Consider the following 6,000-nt stretch of genomic DNA (forward strand, 5'->3'; position numbering starts at 1 on the left):
CTAATCAATAAAGACCTGAGGAAATTTAATCATGGATATTTCACAACAATGAAAAGCAATGACAAACCTAGACAGCATCTTAAAAAGCAGAGACATCACCTTGCCAACAAAGGTCCATATACAGATAGGTAGCCGTGTTGGTCTGGCATAGTCAAAACAAAACAAATTCCTTCCAGTAGCACCTTAAAGACCAACTAAGTCAGTTCTTGGTATGAGCTTTCGTGTGCATGCACACTTCTTCAGATACACATATAGGTCCATATAGTTAAAGCTATGGTTTTCTCAGTAGTGATGTATGGAAGTGAGAGCTGGACCATAAAGAAGGCTGATCGCCAAAGAATGGATGCTTTTGAATTAAGGTGCTGGAGGAGACTCTTGAGAGTCCCATGGACTGCAAGAAGATCAAACCTCTCCATTCTTAAGGAAATCAGCCCTGAGTGCTCACTGGAAGGACAGATCCTGAAGCTGAGACTCCAGTACTTTGGCCACCTCATGAGAAGAGAAGACTCCCTGGAAAAGACCCTGATGTTGGGAAAGATGGAGGGCACAAGGAGAAGGGGACGACAGAGGACGAGATGGTGGGACAGTGTTCTCGAAGCTACCAGCATGAGTTTGACCAAATTGAGGGAGGCAGTGGAAGACAGGAGTGCCTGGCGTGCTCTGGTCCAGGGGGTCACGAAGAGTCAGACACATCTAAACGACTAAACAACAACAACATTTCACAACAACTTGTGTTTCACCTGTAGTGGTACTGTTTTGCCTTTAGGACACAGGAAGCATCAAAAGATGTTGAACAAAAAAGAAATGTGTCTCAAATATGCCCCCCATGGGTTTATTTTAATTGTTAAATATGCTCAACATATTTTGGCATAAAATAAAATAAAATCCTTCCAGTAGCACCTTAGAGACCAACTAAGTTTGTTATTGATATGAGCTTTCATGTGCATGCACACTTCTTCACGTACACTGAAGACCAACACAGCTACCTACCTGTAACTAGTATTTTGGCATGACGGCTTAGCCTTAACAAATAATATTTATTTATTTATTTATTGCATTTGTGTCTCACTATTTCCTCTCAAGGCGCCCGAGGTGATGCATATGTATCTCCTTCTCCTCATTTAATCCCCACAACAGCCCTGTGAGGTAGGTCAGGCTGTGAGGCAGTGAGTGGCCCAAGGTCACCCAGCGAGCTCCATGGCCAAGGGGGAATTGAACTTTGGTCTCCCAAGAGATAATAATACCAGAAGTGTTCATATTGCTTGTGTAAAAATTGCAACAATACAAGAATTGCTAAATCACACATATAACAAACCCTTTGGAATTTTTTTAAAAAATACACTAAAAAGAATCATATCCAAGTGAAATTATCAATAAGAATCTATTTAAACTACAACCAGCCATATTTTACATGGCCCATGCAAACACACAAACTCTTTCTTTGGTTACCTTGTGAACTGGTCAAGCAAATCTGTTATTTGTTTGTTTGTTTTAAAAAACCTTGCTGGACAAGAGCTCCTAAGAGACTCGCCTGGCATTACAGAACTAGATATTTAATGCCAGACCCAGGTGTCTTAATAATAATAATACAGTGGTACCTAGGGTTACAGATGCTTCAGGTTACAGATGCTTCAGGTTACAGACTCCGCTAACCCAGAAATAGTACCTTGGGTTAAGAACTTTGCTTCAGGATGAGAAAAGAAATTGGGCAGCAGCAGTGTGGCAGCAGCGGGAGGCCCCATTAGCTTAAGTGGTGCTTCAGGTTAAGAACAGTTTCAGGTTAAGAACGGACCTCCAGAATGAATTAAGTTCTTAACCCCGAGGTACTACTGTAAAGGTCAATGCTACCTTCCTTAACAGCCCCCGAGATACTGCTGTAGTAGTAGTAGTAGTAGTAGTAATAATAATAATAATAATAATAATAATAATAATAATAATAATAATAATAATAAATTTATTTATACCTCGCCCATCTGGCTGGGTTTCCCCAGCCACTCTGGGCAGCTCCCAACCGAATATTAAAAACACAATACAGCATTAAACATTAAACATTAAAAACTTCCCTAAACACGGCTGCCTTCAGATGTCTTTTAAAAGCAAGATAGTTGCGTATTTCCTTGGCATCTGATGGGAGGGTGTTCCACAGGGCGGGCGCCACTACCGAGAAGGCCCTCTGCCTGGTTCCCTGTAACCTCACTTCTCACAACGACGGAACCGCCAGAAGGCCCTCGGCGCTGGACCTCATGGGCACAGAAGGAAAAGGAAAAGGAGCATCACCAAACTTCCATATCCCTTATAAATAACCCCTAAATGCACCTTGAGAGCCAGTGTGGTATAGGAGTTAGTTTCTGGCTTCCACCTCCTACCCCTCTGAGCCACTCCAGACCAACTGCAGTCAGGAATATTGCCACCCTGCAGAAATCAGTTATTGTTATACCATACATTCTCCAGAAGAGCTTTTCTCCCTTTTTGGAAAATAATAATAATAATCCTCATGTGTGATTATTATATTTTGGCTGTTGCAGAGCCCTCAAGTGCCCTCCCAGTAGGGTGGACCAGGAAGGGACAGTATCTTGTGCGCAGCAGTTGCTGTGAATCACAACAAACTCTGGAAACTCAACGTGACGTGGCTGGAAGCGGGTAACGCCGCGGAAGGCTGCCAAGGCTTTGCGTTGCCCTCCACTGCAACCCCAGCCCCCCTTGGGTTTCCTTGTTGTTCTTGGAAGGCAAAGGGGACCTTAGAAGAGATGGAGGGGACTCAGCCAGGCGGGAGGGAGACCCAAGAAGGAGGAGAAGGAGGGGAATTATCCAAGCAGGGAGATCACAGAATCAGCATGACCCCGGCTCCATAGCAAATGCATGGCATTTTTCATTAGTACTCATTTCTAGATTGCCTAGGGAAAGTCAATTCAGTCCATGTTTTAATGAGAAACGACCTAAATCGCACTTCTCGAAGCGATACACAAACCAGACTTAAGCCTTTGAAATTCGCACAGCTCCAAATTTTGCAACTCAGTTCTCCCGCCTCAGTAATAGGTACAATCATGCTTTATATTTGGGGACAGTGTGGGGCACAATGCAGAAATAATAATAATAATAATAATAATAATAATAATAATAATAATAATAATAATTTTATTATTTATACCCCGCCCATCTGGCTGAGTTTCCCCAGCCACTCTGGGTGGCTTCCAATCAAGTGTTAAAAACAATACAGCATTAAATATTAAAAACTTCCCTAAACAGGGCTGCCTTCAGATGTCTTTTAAAGATAAGATAGATACTTATTTCCTTCACATCTGAAGGGAGGGCATTCCACAGGGCGGGTGCCACTACCGAGAAGGCCCTCTGCCTGGTTCCCTGTAACCTCACTTCTCGCAATGAGGGAACTGCCAGAAGGCCCTCAGAGCTGGACCTCAGTGTCCGGGCTGAACGATGGGGGTGGAGACACTCCTTCAGGTATACTGGACTGAGGCCGTTTAGGGCTTTCAAGGTCAGCACCAACACTTTGAATTGTGCTCGGAAACGTCCTGGGAGCCAATGTAGGTCTTTCAAGACTGGTGTTATGTGGTCTCGGCAGCCGTTTCCAGTCACCTGTCTAGCTGCCGCATTCTGGATTAATTGCAGTGAGAATGACATACAGAATGCGTTGTATATGGGAAAATGGCTTGCAAGAATGTGTGTATTAATAAAAATCAACAAAATGTGAATATTTGGTTACATTTGTGTTAAAATGTTGACAAATTTTCGTGAGGATATTTTTTTAAAAAAGAAAAAAAAGAAAAACACAGATTGTTGTGGAAATGTAGAGAAGTAAATTTAAGGTTGGAAAAATGAGAAATTGAGAGAACCGGAATTGACAGACTTGTCCATCCCTACCTAAAAGCATATATAATTGATGTAGGTCTGTGAGAGAAGAACTTCAGATTTTCATCAGTTAATCTGCCTGAATAATCAAAGAATGAGAAAACAAACTACACTTTAGAAACACCTTTGTAAATTAAAAATGGGCTGTAACTCCAGAAGTACTCAGATCCATCACTGATCTTGGCAAGGAGTTGTTTTATCTTCTTTGCAGTACAAGAATTCTAATTTCAGAACCTGTCTTTGATCTTGCTTTCCTCTCTCTCTCTCCCCACCCTACCCTTTCCATTTTCCTAGCATGTCCTGTCTTTCTAGATCTTAAACCTGAGGGCAGGGACCATTTTAATGCTAATTTTTGTAAGCCACTCCGGGAGCTGTTTTTTTGGCTAAAGGGAGAGGTTCTAAATGCTATCAAGAAATAAATGATAAGTAAATCAGTCCAAATTGCAGTCCTTGTATTTGCAAATCAAGCTATTCATGCATGCATCTGCTTACTTTTGCAAAATTTGCTTGGTTTCTTAATGTCAATCATGGAGAACATGATTGGGCGATGAAACCTCACCCTCAGATATACCCCCTTTGTTCACGATCTTGGCTTCTAAAATTTGCCATACTTTCAAACTGTCCACACGTTCTCAAGGTTACCACCATAGGCATGAGGGACAGAAACCCGCTAATAAAATTTGGGGTTCATTTGGATTTCTGTACCTTGTGGATTTCCACTGGTGTGATCCTGGCCCTGGCAGTAGCTCCCTTACAATGAATTGCCTTTTCTTGGTGTGCATTCATTTATTAACCCATTCTTGTTATTGTGCCCCTCCCTCAAAAGAGGGACTTGCGTTTTAAAATATAACCACAAAAATCTAGAATAAAAAGAGAGGTTTGGAAACAAAAATAAAAACTAATAAACTGATTGAACAGACAGATGAAACGGTTGATCCCAAGCAATTGGACAGCACATTTTTTGTAATTATTCGTTATTTTTTTAGTACAGAAACATATCACAATAATATGAATAGCTTACTGTGACTGACAGGCACCATCTCAGAAGAGGCAGTGCATCAGTGGACTCTCCCATGGGGCAAGGCACCTCCCCTGAGATGAGAGGCCTCTGAAGTGCAAGGTAAGGTAAAGGTAAAGGGACCCCAGACCATTAGGTCCAGTTGTGGCCGACTCTGGTTGTGGCGTTCATCTTGCTTTATTGGCTGAGGGAGCCGGCGTACAGCTTCTGGGTCATGTGGCCAGCATGACTAAGCCGCTTCTGGTGAACCAGAGCAGTGCAGGGAAATGCCGTTTACCTTCCCGCCGGAATGGTACCTATTTATCTACTTGCACTTTGACGTGCTTTCGAACTGCTAAGTTGGCAGGAGCAGGGACTGAGCAACAGGAGCTCACCCCATCGTGGGGATTCGAACCGCCGACCTTCTGATCAGCAAGTCCTAGGCTTGGTGATTTAACCCACAGCGCCACCCACATCCCTTGAAGCGAAAGGTAACATCATCCCTAAACTGAATACTGTATAGGGTGAAAGTCAACGTCTTACTATTATAAATGTTCCCTCTGCAAAGTCTTGCAGTTTTCCAGGTGGAATGAGTCTTCCTTTCCTCCCACTGACCCCCATGCGCCCTGTTCTGGGGGTTCTCCTGACTGTCTCAGAGCCAGTTGAGATGGGCACAGTGGAACCCCCATTACACAAATGAAAGTCCTTCCACAGCGCTTCCACTCACAGGGCACATTAGATGAATCCTGCTCATCTCCTTCAGATCTGGGGCTTGAGATGTGTGCAATCTGGCAGAATCACAGAATCACAGAATCATAGAGTTGGAAGAGACCACAAGGGCCATTGAGTCCAACCCCCTGCCAAGCAGGAAACACCATCAGAGCACTCCTGACATATGGTTGTCAAGCCTCTGCTTACAGACCTCCAAAGAAGGAGACTCCACCACACTCCTTGGCAGCAAATTCCACTGTCGAACAGCTCTCACTGTCAGGAAGTTCTTCCTAATGTTTAGGTGGAATCTTTTTTCTTGTAGTTTGGAACCATTGCTCCGTGTCCGCTTCTCTGGAGCAGCAGAAAACAACCTTTCTCCCTCCTCTATGTGACATCCTTTTATATATTTGAACATGGCTATCATA

Source organism: Podarcis erhardii, assembly GCF_964252035.2.
Source record: "Podarcis erhardii genome assembly, chromosome: 12".
NCBI classification, from domain to species: Eukaryota; Metazoa; Chordata; class Lepidosauria; order Squamata; family Lacertidae; genus Podarcis; species Podarcis erhardii.